This window comes from Condylostylus longicornis, unplaced genomic scaffold, assembly GCF_029603195.1.
Source record: "Condylostylus longicornis isolate FDR11 unplaced genomic scaffold, ASM2960319v2 ptg000026l, whole genome shotgun sequence".
Classification (NCBI taxonomy): Eukaryota; Metazoa; Arthropoda; class Insecta; order Diptera; family Dolichopodidae; genus Condylostylus; species Condylostylus longicornis.
The window spans coordinates 3,294,338-3,308,776 of NW_026577995.1; the positions used below are offsets into that span (position 1 = coordinate 3,294,338).

The following is a 14,439-nucleotide window of genomic DNA, read 5'->3' on the forward strand; positions in this document are numbered from 1 at the left end:
AAAGTCAAATTGACAGAGATAGGTACGACATAAAAACGTTGAGTACGGCAAAAAAAAATTTTTTTTATCCGGTTAATCAAAATTGTATGTGGCAAATCTAATCAAATAAGAATTATTGAAAAATATTTAAACTTACAAAATGAAGAAAAAAATTTTTTTTTTCTTCTTCTAATAGGGAAACGAAAAAAACTTTTCAACCTCTTCAAAATGAGTTGTTCAAAACATTAATTAATATTTTTATCACCTATTTTGCCTACTTTAAAGAAGAGCCTTTAAGTATCAATTTATCTCTTTTTTGAGAGAAAAACATTGACAGCAACAAAATAATAAAAAAACAGTTTTATATGAGTTGAGAGAAAAAAAATAAACCGCTTGTAACGGAATCACATCAAATACGAAAAAATGAAAAAAATATTTTTTTTTCTCTTCGAACGGTTGGCCATTTCTACTTTAGGTTTGATTTGATGGGTAATTTTTAAAACTTTAATGTTTAATTAAGTTTCCCTACAGTGAATTTCAAAATGATGTTGGAACTTTTATCGTAGAAAGTCTCAAATTCAATCAAGATAATTTATACCGGAGGATCAAATTTACAACCAACTCTAACTTTCTAATATTCATACTCTTGTGCGCTTCTTCTTCTTAAATTCGAACTTTCTCTTCGAATTCAATTTGAATATTTGGAGTAAATTAAATAATGGAATATAAAAATCAACATTTATTCGAGATCAAATTTTATATGACATAATTTGAAGGTAAAATTAAAAATATATTGTATTTTGAGAGGCCGCCTCAGAAAATCGAACTTCTAAATTTTATTTTAATTTTAATTTTTTGAAATTCTCATTTTCACCTCTTCTACTTCGTTTGTAAGAATAAGGTATTTTTAATTACAACATCCCTTCATCCTAAATTTTTTGAACTAGCGACCTTTATTCAAGCTAAATTCTGGGATTTTGAGTATTGCAATTAAACACTTTTCAATAGTCTTCTCATGTATAATAGCTTTAACATAGATTTAATATGAAAGTCCACCCCTAAAACACATGTAAAGCATATAAATAAAGATTTGCATTTTTTCTGTGTAATTTATTTTTCTTTAACAAACAAATTGCTCTCCGCTAAAGCTGCATTGATTTCACATACAAAAATCGAATACACTTATTTCTACCACTCTATTCATTCTACATACCACTCACTCTATTCAAAGTGTCATTGTATGTTTTCGATAAGTAGTTGACAAAATTACTAATTTTATTAGCCGTTGTTCCCTTTGTTCTTATAGTAATCGTGCTACTAAGACAAGAATCACTATAAAATTTGAAGTCATTAATCGTTATATTATAAACTAGATGTTATATACATAATACCATTCAGTAATCACACTTTCTGTTTTTCTAATTTTCTCTATATAATTTTATCTTAATAATTTTTAAAGCTAATAACAAACATATAAGATATTTTGTAAACATAATAGGTATAAAAATGTTTTCTTTTCTTGTCAATTTAAACTAATAAATTTTGATTGTACCGCTTTATGCTTGTTGAATATATTTAAAAGGAAAATTGTAAATTAAATAATCAAACATAATTTCTCAATCTTTGAATAAATTCATTTATGAACTCGACATAATAATTATTGTTCTCATATTATATAGTGAAACTATTTCAGTACCTAACCGGCATTAATGTTCAACTGATGAAATATTCACTATGATTGAAATTTAAATGAAAGCGTTTTCTCTATTTTATTACTCAATTATAAAATTTTTTGCTCCTTACTCTCATTTTCTCAAAATTCGGAACTTAATTTCGATATTTCGTCCGATGTAATAATTAATTTTCGATATTGTGCTTGATGACTGTAGTTGAATAACACATTATAGCTTAAATATTTTTACATATTCCTGCTTCCCTTTGTTGGGGTTTTCGTTTTGGGACCTTAAGAGATTCTGTTATAATTTGTAATTCACTTTGTAATTCTCTTCCATAATGTTGTTAAACTATAAATGTTTTATATCTACGATATTAGAATAAAAAATTGTTGTATTTGTAGAGAATCTAATAGATTAAAAATATTATAACAACATATATTTGTTTATGTTTGTATATATATATATATTTATTGTTATGTGATGAAAAATCTATTACATATTATTTGGGTAACCTATAACGATTATTCAAAGTCGTGATGGTTACTTTTTTTTTCTCATTTCTCTTTTTTTTGTTTTTTTACTTATTTATATTTGGTTAAAATTTCTCTTCTTCCTTTTTTTGATACTCAACTTGTAATTTATAATGTACATAGAAATTCTAACGGCTAATAAAAAAAAGATGCAATTTTACAACAACAAAATATATGAAATAAAAAATTTTAAAATTATTAAATGAAGAAGATTAAAGACAAAAATTTTATAACAGATTATATTTCTCTGTCAACAAACTTCCAATCTAATTTGTATAAAAGTTATAAAATAAAAATTTCAAACGAAATATAAAAATTCGTAAACTTTTATTGTACAAGTTATTTAACAACCCGAATGAATTTTAATTTTGCTTTTTTATTTTTTTTGTTTAATTCATTTGAGTCATTTTTTTCTCTTATAATTTTGGTATTTTATTACTCAATATAACATTAAAGAGATAATAATTGTTGATAAAAAGAGATAAAATTTAGAAACAACTTCGGTTTTTCAAGATCGGGAATATTCGGAAATTACTATTTTCATTTGATATGATGGAAGTTGGCGCTCGGTAATTCGGTTAATTCCTTTTCGATAATTATTCCTGAATTTAATAATTCGGATTTTCTTGAATTCCGAATTAATCCGAATTATTCGGAATTTTTCTTGAACTATATGAACGGAATGATGATATGGTGTGGGTATGATATAATATGTACAGCATTTTACCGGGATTACTTGATATCTTCCTACCCTCAAATAATTTATCGAAATTAGATGGCAAAAATTCAGAGCCTCTTTGTTTTATAAATCATGGCCCGAACTTCTGTGATTCAAATAATTTATTTCACTTTAAATTACAGCATTATAATCGGAAGTTATTTAAATTAGTCCTCTTGCACCATATAGTTAAAAGAAAAATACCGATGTTAATATTACAAAAAAAAGAAAATTAAATTCCCATAAATATTTTATTCTAATTTCGTTTTTTGTTAATATTATTTTTTGTACTTTTATAGTTTTCATTCTTCATTTCTTTTCCTATACTATATCTCGAATTTAACAAGTTTAAATCGATGTCTCATTTTATATAAGAGCATAGTTTAAATATTATTATCTTATACTTTGTATCTTTAATGAGTGTTTTATTTAATAGGTTATAAATATCTTTCATGATTCGAGATTCATCTTCAATTGCATATTATTATATGCGATATATATATATCATTTCCATATTGTTATACATATAAGGAATAAAAATATGCTCTTCTATATCGAAAGAGAATCGTGACATTGAATTTGATAAGTTTTTGTCATTGCGATTTTTTTATATGTATATAGGGATTTCGAGACATATTATTTTTATAACAGATTTTATTTTATAACAGATACACACGTACACGAATATATTATAGATTTGTATAACATAGAATTTATTTTACATTATAAAATTTTCAACTGATATTTTGTACTATAAAAATATTTATTTGATTGTTGAACTGTTATAAAAAAAATGTGTAATATATTGCTAATATTTTAATTAACCTGGTAGCACCTAATTGGTCTCTTAATCAAACACAGTTCAATTTGTAATTCAATTGTAAAAAGTGAACGAAAATGAGAAAGATAGTCGATATCTTTCTAATTGATTACATCACAAGACTATGAAAATCGTAAGAGGAAATGTGAGTTTTTATCATTTTTACGAGTATCAAGTCAATTTATTCAAAACTATCGAATATCGTCAAGAATAATTCGTCCTTATTTATTGCTCGAATAAAAGCTTAATATAAAATGAATAAACATGGAATCAGAAAAACGAAAATGAAATCATTTTTACTAATTAGAATTAAAAATAATTTTGTTGCAGGCATTGTAATGCAACACGCATTGCCAATAATATAGAAAAAACATAAAATGAATGTGGTGTTAGGAGAGAAATTAATTATTACAAGCTGATTTACTCGGCAAATGAACTTCTAGGGAAAATGTTTTTATGAGAAATACATATACACATAAAAAGCTATTATAACACTTACTTGACAAGTAAATGACACGTTACCAAAACTCATTCTTATAATTAAAATTATAATTAAATACAAGTTTAATTCATCAATTGAACACTTTGTACATTGACTATATATTAACACATACAAGCAAGTATAACTGAGTTTTTTTTACTAATTTTCATGTAATTCTTAGTTTTTCTACATTTACATTATATTTAACATTTAATTAGTTGGGAAAGAAAAAATTCTGCAAAGTAACAAACAAAAAAAGATGTTATAAAAATAATTATAAAAAAAATTTTGTATGATAAAAAAAGAATTTTAAAACAAGAGAAAAAACTGAAGAATTCCGGAAGTGAACTAAAACTGTAAAATATATTAAAAAAAAATTCACGATTATGAATTACAAGTTCAGTAAAATTTAGAAGATATATGCATGTAAGTAGTATGAAAGCCGCACAGTTTGAGTCAGAACCGAAATTTCAAACAAATTCAAGAGCCTTAACCGTACACTGAATGAGACTGAAAAAGTGTCAATTTTTGCTGGTGTTGTGTAAATAATTTAATTTTACTGTTCTTGGTTACCACATCGCTGAACTACTCTTCAATAAATAATAATTTACTAAAATTCAGTACACATATGTATGTATGTATGTATACGTACTTGCTTTCTAAATTCATTATTTATATGCATCTGTTTGGTAAAATTCTTCCAATTATACTTGAAGTCACATTAAATCGCTCTCTACCATTTCCATTAATTACTCCAGAGTACGTTCAGTTTAAGTTTACTATAATCTGACAAATGAGGCGCTGAGCACATTAGTGGCTTGTCCAACATTTTTACAAAAATGAGGGCATATGTTCAATAAAGAATCGTTCAATATTTTAAAAGTACTTAATTTACTCCTCTTTTTATTCGTTTTTGCCTTTTAATTTAAAATTTTCTTAAAAATTAAATGTCATTTTTGCAAGTACACCATTTATGTGTAGAGCGTCTCAAATTACATTGCAATGTTTAATAATATTTTAAAGAGGAATATTTTTTATTAAAACTTTGACATTAAGAATGTTAAATCAAAATATTATTATTTTGACACAATAGACTGTAATGTATAAATAACATTGTACACACTTTAAAAAATTATTTTATAAAATGTAATTATTTTTCAATTTGTAATCAATTAGTAAAACTTTTAACTCGTATAACAGAATTTCAGAAACAAATTCCAAATTCATTCCAATAATTCTTAAAAGAGACATTCTTACTTTTTTTTTTTTTTGACTTGAATTTAATTATAAATTCCCAACTATAATTATTTTATATATACTTAATAAATTCTTCAAGTATCCCCATAAGTATTGGCTATAATAAATCTCTTTGATTTCTTTATGACTTCAAATTACCATTCATTTATCTTTCACATATATAGCTACCTACATATAGATAAATCTTTCAACTAATTTGATTATCCATAATTTAATTTTCAAAATGATTATATTTTAATAACATAGTTTAACGAACAACATTCTTTCGTCAATTGATTTTATTTTTCATTATTTTGCGAAAAAAAAAAATGTCAGATTAAGACAGCGCCGCGCATTTTAAACAAAAACAATAACAAAATCAAATTACAATAATTTAATTTTTATTAAATTGCATTCATTAAGAGAAAACATAACAAAAAAAAAAAATGTATGGGAAAGCTAGAGTAAGCAAAAAAAAAAAAAATTGTTTTTTTTCTATTTTTTTGAAATTAATTGATTTTGACATATGCGACTTTCTAATTCCACGTTATTATTATAGCCAGCAGCTACACAAGAGCACGTTTAATATAAAAAACAAATGTGTCTAAATGTTTAAATAAAAGGAATTGTAATGCCTAATTATTTTGTAATTGAATATCAAAAGATAAAATTTATTTATTATTAAAAATATTTCATTTAAAAATAAAAAATATATAAAAAAAACAAGGGAAAAATTCAGTTTAATACCGTCATGTTCTATTTCCTTTTTCTTATATTTTATCCCCAATAATATTGTGACATGACGACACTTATATAATGTTATGTTATTTAGACAAATACGTGACAAATAGCCACAATATTCTAGACATACATTTTTATATTATGTTCGTTATAAATATTATAGAAGTATGTAGATACAAAATAATAATGGCAAAAAAGACCGTGATAAATTTAAGAATCGTCAAGTTCATATTGTGGACAAGCTTTTTTCTATTGAATTAATTCCAATTAATTGCATATACATAGATGTATATTCTACTTATATGTATATATAAAGGTCTCAGAGATTAATTAAAGGAACACATTTTCTATTTAAAGTCTAAGATGAGAAATTTGTAAAAATGCATTTGGACATTATTTATTTTGTGTTGATTTAATTTGTACGTACAAATTTTTTTCAAAAGTTCAAAATTTTAATTGCTTAAGACAAATTGGTTTAAATTATACTCCACAACGAGCTTTCAAAATTGAACATCTTTACTTTTAATATTATTATACATAGGTAAGTAATTAAAAGTATGCAATATAAATACTAATTTTTGGAAAACTGAATGAAAAAAATGTCAATTCTGAAATTTCAAATTTACATTAAAGATTTGAGGTGTTATTTACATTTACAAAATCTTTGTCGTATAAAAGTCGTACACATATATGTAAACATTTTTTGATATCCGATTTTGACTGATGGCAACACTGACAAAAATTACTCTGTTCTCATCAGATTTACAATCAAAATTTTTAAATGTAAAATGGTGACTAATTAATTTTTAATATTTTGTCGTATATGCAAACAATGCTTTTGAAGAAAAATATTCCAATTGAACTCATTCTCTAATTGCAATATGATATTGCATACATTTAGGAGGAGCCTTATATTACTGCTAGTATTTTGGCTGCTCCAAATTATTTAATATCTGCTAGTATTTTGGCTTAAATAATAATAGTTAGGGCACGGGGGTTGATTTTTGAATAAGAATATTGCCGGCTGTTATATACTTATGCCTTTTCAGAATTGAACGAAGCTAGTATAGTCTCCGCGTATTGATTGATCAAATGTTATTGTTTTACAAATTTTGGAGAGCAATATTAATCGAAATATGGAAGAAGAAGTAGAAAAATATTCTATCATACGCAATAAGGTAACATTGACATTAAACTATTAAAATTCGAGATTTTTACGACAAGTTCAATGATTTACCATTAAACTATAGTAAAACAAGGACAAAAATATTAAAAGAATCTGAAAAAAAAACTTGTTTTTATTTTTTTATTTTTAATTTCGGCAAATCATTCATGAAAATTTTACATAAACGTTTGATAAACCTTGTTTCTATAAATTTCATCAATAAACCTATTTTAGTCTGCAAACAGCTAAAACGTGAAATTTTCGAATATATCATGTACAAAGTATAAGTATACATATATAATTATTGTACCTTTATGTTTAAGATTTGAAGAATAACACGTATTTTATAAATTTTTAATCGATTGTATTTAATTTTATTGAATTCTTTCTTTATATTATTAGAAAATTATATATATAGGTATACATACATATAAATATTTTCATATTCGATTATTGATCCATATACTTAAGGCACCCTATGGCGCTTTATAAATTCATTTAGTTCTATAAATTCTTTTTGATTTATATAAATTTATTTTTGTCGGTTTTACTGACTGTTCTCATTTTACGATTATCTATTATAATTGATGTAAGTGTTCATGATGAGAAATTAAAATTCATTTTAGAAAACTTGCTTTGGCCCAAAGTATTTTAATTAATTAACTTGTACTAAACTTCAATTTATTATAGTTAATGACCCTTACGACCAATTTTTGAAATATTTAATGAAAATATTACAATATGTTAAGAGATTTATTGAAAAATTAGATAAATACTTTCGATTCAATATATTTTTCATAATTAATTTTCATTATTTTCTAAAATTTTGTATCAAATATCTGCCTCAAAACAATTATTATACAGGTTTAAGTACTCTTAGAGTTTCATAAAAGAAATAATATTTTACTCAAAAAATGTGAAAAAAAAAAAAATTTCGATATTTTGATATTTATGTCGAACAATTTTTTCTCACCTTGCTGCAATAAATTTTAATTTCGAAATATTGAAAAAAAAAAATGTTTGTTGTCAATTAATTTCCGTTCCTTACGTATACCCAACGTTCCTTATATTATAAACGTTATGTTTTCTTTTAACATTCGAAAATCTAATTGATTTATTCTAACATTTCAGATTTAAGAAACTTTAATTATTTTAACTTTGAATCTACTTATATATAAAAGTATCATAAATTGAAGACATGCGCTTATGCATTTCATTTTAAGAATTTTCTTGTTTCTCTTTCATATAGAATTGCACATAAAATGCATGAGATAAAAATGCGCTTTGTATAAAATTTAACATTTGAACATAGCAGTATGACGCCTTTAATTTTTAAACTTAATTAGAAGTCATTCATTCTTTTTATATAGGCTACATTATATAGGATTCATAATGTAGCTATATAAACAGAAAATTAGATATAATATACATACTTGTATATTTGCTTGTATTTTACAAGTTTTTATTGCATATTATTAATGTTTATTTATTTATTTTATTATATAATTGCAAAATATTAAAATAATTAAAAAAATTTAATTCAAACTTCACTCTTATGTAGTTGTACTTTGATTTTATTTCTCAAGCCTTTGTTTTTTTCATTTATTTAAAATATGTGAGAACAAATTCTAAAATAATTTTACAAATTAAATTTGAAATGGAATTAATTGATTTATAATTATCTATTATTTATAATATGGTGTATAATTTAAGATTATATTTATAATTCATGAGATGAGGTTAACAAATTTGAATAAAACAGGGCTGTGCTATAGCACATAGAAAAATATAATTATTTCTAAATTTTAATTGGCATAACAATACAAAGTAGTGCTGTCATTATATATTTAATATTATGTAATTTGAATGAGTAAAGCATGCGTTATGTCAGTTTAATAACCCATCAGAATTTATTCACAATTTTCTATGTTTTTTTTATAATTCTTATAAAATGCATTTTTAAAAAAAATTCTGATTTATTTTATTATCCAATTTCATCGTTTTCTAAGGCATAATAATTACATGTAAAATTTTTTCCTTTAAAAAAAAAGTGAGTAGTTTTTAATTTATTGTAACTACATCTAGTTGCTATATAGTACGTTAAAAAGTAGAAGATTCTCGGGGGCAATAGTGTATTGCGATATTAGAATTTTTAATATATAAGCAATAATATAATAATATGTAAAATTTATGGTTCTTTTACAGATAATTGTATAGGAAATAATATTTGTAGTACAATGTACTAGAGTTTATAGAAAAATTTATTTAATTGATAACAATTTTGAGAACGTTTCTGTATTTTTCGCACCATTTTAATATAAGGAATACAAACCAAATTATCAATTTAATTGTTAGAAATAATTATGAATTTTTTATAATTTTCATTATATTTATTTGAAAGTTATATAGCGCAGTATTTCAGTTAACACAAGAATTATGTAAATTTGGGTTCGAATAATTTTTACTTCGAGAAATCTTTAAATAAAATTTAGTAATTTCTCATACATTCACCGACATTATCGCATCACCTAACGTTCTGCCTATACCACTTTAAAATTATCTCAATTGAGCCAAATTTTGCTTATATGAATTTGGTGTTAAGTCGCGATTTGAATGAACATTTTTTTCTTATGATCGCAAAGTTATATTGTGAGATTCAGGAAAATAAATTAAAATCATATTGCTGGAGCTTGAATTTATTCAATAATTGCTTTTTGTACAATAAATACAGTATACAGTATACAGTGAACCTATACAGTATTAATTATGTGTCCAATATAGTCACAGTTATAAAACAATAATCTTTTAGTAAAGAAGCTTAATTGATGCAAGTACAAAAAAATTTCTAAACTAATTTGTAAATTTATCACTATTGAAATTAATGTGTTATTTTATTGCGTGTACATAAAGTCCGCAAAAGATTTTTAATTAAACGGTTTATTGCAGAATCAATAAACGGTAGCAAAAAATTACAAAAATTAAATTAAGAATTTGTTTATACATTGCAGAGAAATGTATAGCAGATAAAACTGTACCTAATGATTTTATTGAATATACGATCAATTCTACAGCACATTAAAACCAATATAACACCAAGTTTCTTATAATGTTTACATTACACATCATTTATGGTAGCGTTAAATAAATTGAAATTTACGATTATGATAATAAACGATAATATTTACGATTAGTTAATTTGTGTGTATTGAAAAATTTTCAGTTATATCATAGTGGTTGTTTTTAAAAAAAAAACATTTAAATAGAGAAAATAATTAAATATTAATTTTTTATTTTTCCTTGTTTACAAAATATTTTGTTGAATTAATAAGGAAAAAATTGAAATCAAAAGAAAAGAATTGTTAATACAAAATTTCTGAAAAACAAGAAAAAAAACTGTAATTTAATAAAAATGTTTGTGTATTGCTTGCATTTTATATTGCGGCCTGGCTAGTAAAAGGCCACCGAATTAAAACTAGATATGCTACCATTTTTGCAGATTTCACTGTTTTCATTTGACGAAAGATATTTTTAATTAATTTCAAGTTAACACTGATTATTGAAAATTATTGAAAATACGAGTACTCAATATTTTCTTCAATATAATGATGTTTCCGATAATGCCTATGAAAATTTTACAAATTTACCCTATGAAAATTTTTCAATTTAAATTTTCTTTTTCATAATTCAATTCAATACCCTTTTTAAATGGTTTTTAAATGACAATGGGGCAGATGTGTATCAATTGAATTTCTATAAATTTTAGAAAAGATTTTTTAAGAAAATTTATTTTGAATGAATACTTTCCTCTTGCCCCTCTTTTCCAAAATTTTTTTATATAAAAATCTTTTTAAATAATGAGTTAAATTAAAACATTAAAGGACTGTGCATTTTTTTGTGTCCGTCATATAAACCCTATACACTTTCTTTTAGCAACTACAAAAGGAAAATGAGAGTTTATCTTTCAGCGCTGTGACCTTATCTACTGACCAAAGCAGAGTGAATGCGTTTTCTTTTTCCATTTGTCATGAGCGATTTGTTATTTTTTTATCTATATTTGTTTTAGGTCTCAAAAAAAATAGTTGCTATGTAAGCACTCCTAATTATAATATCAACACTAATTTCAGAATTCAAATTGTAAATTTTCCCACAAGATTTATGAAAACTTTAATTAATTCAATTCAAAAATATTTGAATTTTATGACAAAAGTAGAAATTTATTTTAAAATTTTTTATATTATGCATTTTCAAATGCAATATAACTAGATTATTGTAATACAAATTTATTAGCTGTTAACATTTTGGAAAATTAAAATAGAAAAGAAACGTTCATCATTCATACTCTATTTAAGATTTTTTCTAATTTACGCTTTAAAAATAATTTTTAACTTTTAATTAACGAGTATTTTTATTTTACTTTCTATATACAATAAATTCTAAATTTTTATTGCTATTTCGTTCAAACACCTTATATATACATTCACCAATATATGTACACTTGCCTTGTCTCTATATACTCACAATTCACTTGATTGATTGTAAATGTTATGTTATAAATTATAATTTGTGTTACTAAGTATAATTTATAAATGTTATAAAAATGCCATTTAACGCATATTTTATTACATAAAAAAATACCTCCTTAGTATGTGGTAATTTTTAATTGAACAATAAACCATGACCTATATTTTTCGAAAATATTTTATTCTATGTTATAATTTTACCAAATATGGGTAAACTATACATAATAATGTTCTAGTACACCACTAAATATGTATATACAGGGTGTTTCGTTTCAAGGTACACTGCTGTATAGGGCTTCATTAGTAAACAAAACTTTTGTATGGAGATGATGTTCACAGCTCAACATTTTTGGAACTAAAGGGGTTTAAAATCAAACTCGACTGATTTTTTTTACTTTTTTTACTGTATGTGTATAAGACCGGCGTATTTTTAAATATGATTTGGAAACCTCAGAATGGGGTCTTACTTATAAATATCTGCAATACTCGCAATTTGTTCAGATTTCGGAATCACATGACTTCAAAGTTCGAAAAATTTTTAATTTACATTTTTGAAAATTGTTAATTTTCTAGGTAACGTAGCTTTGGAGTTTTCTCCTATTTTTGCACAGCTTGTCAACTGAGATTCAATTTAGTACGAGTATATGAGTTATTATGTTACCTGATCTGAGTTATTATTATTGTAAATTTTTTTTTATACCAAATTTTTTTCTTCAATGAGATTAGAAAAATATACCACAACAATTTAAAATGGTGTTTTTCTTGGGTTATGCAAACCTTCACCTTAACAATCAAATTTCCGCTTCCGGCCAAAAATTAATGGACCAGACAAATTAAATCCCTTGCAAAAATTAATGGCCCAAAGAATATCATTATTATGGTGTCTTTCATTGAAACCTTCATGAGACCATATACAATGGTATATAAAAGTGTACGTTGATACGAGCCACCCTATATATAAATTATTATTTTTTATTGGCCTATTAAGAAAAAACTTATTTTCTAAGAATAACTTACATACATGCATGTAGGTACACACATAAATTTAATATTAGAAAGAAAATTTTAGCATATTTCAGCTTAACTCATTGACTTAGAATTTTATAATAACCAGTTTTAATAATAATCCGCAGTAATTTAGAGTATTTAATTTCTCATAAATTAATATAACAATAAAAATAAGAATTTTAGAATATAAGTTTATTATATTTAATGTTGTAATTCAATTTTTTAAATAGTTCAAAATTACAATGTTAAGAATTTCTGTAACAGTAACTTTAATTTTTTTTTCTCATGAAATGCTTAAGAAAATAAAATCAAGTGCGCATTTTATAAGTCATAATTTAATTATAAAATGCAATTATAACAATTCGAATATTAAAAATTAAGATCTAACTGCAGAAATTTTATAATCCATTTCAAGTGTTCTTTGAGAACACAATTTGGTTTATTTATTTTATAGCGATTAACAGCTTTTATTAATGATTAAAAATACTTTTATATTTTAATAATTTAGATTATACCTAATCTGTAGGTGTTAGAGTTGTAATTATTGGAATATGAGCAAGTTGTCATGCAAAATATCGATAATACTTTCCAATAATTGAATTGGGAGATACTACGGTGCGAAGTCACAAAACTTGAATTATGTAATATTAATCCTAATCAAAAATAATATAATTAGGAACAATATTATTGTAAGATGACGGTCGAGTAAGATTGTAGGCGATAAAATTAACAATTAATTATGGCTATACTTATAGCTAAGAATGTTTTCTATGCAAGGTGTTTCGCATAAGGTGCCAAATAATTTTATTTATGTTTCTTTGATCAATTTCCAGTAAAAAAGTATATGGATGTCGGGGGTGTAGATGTATTCGTTTTAGAGTTACAGCCTGTTGAAACAAAAAGGTACCAAATTTTTTCTGCATATTCATTAAGTAACCATTGGGGGCTGGTTTCATAAACGTTTGATTACTTTTTAGTTTCGGTCTTACAATAAATTTGATTTGATTATCCTCAATAATTTGATTTGATTATTGAAGCTCCTCAAAGCCTGAATTTTCGTTTTGTATTGAGATTATATTGTAACTAATTTTTATAAATAAATAAATTAAAATCTCTTACAGCTATCTGTATATGAAATTCGCAACAATTAAATTCAACCATACCTTATAATAAGCTGTGATAGGTTTTTTACTATAGAATTTAATATAAACACAATATAATGCCGTTCACTATCTTATTTAGATTTTCTTTAAATCATCACACGATATTGTTGGTAATTTACCACGCTCGCGTATTCTAAATAACTTTCATATATGTAGATATGTTTTAAGCATAAACTAAGTAGCATATAGTAAGTGTATATGAAAACAATTTACATGACATAAACATCTGTTTCTGTATGTTTTATTAGTGTACTATTACAGAATGAAAGCTAAATTTTCATTCTACAAAAAAAAAAAACAAAAATGAAAAAATAAAATAAGACGAAAAGAATTTCTATACAGATAAAGACTAAATACAATTAAGAATAGAATAAAATTTGTTAGAAAAAACAAATTTTATAA

The 14,439-nt window shown here is 24.0% G+C and overlaps 1 protein-coding gene across 1 annotated transcript in view; it reads left to right on the top strand.

The window, feature by feature from the left end:
* Positions 1–14,439, top strand: part of LOC129607042 (uncharacterized) — a 154,032-nt gene that overhangs the window by 109,878 nt on the left and 29,715 nt on the right. The window lies entirely within an intron of this gene.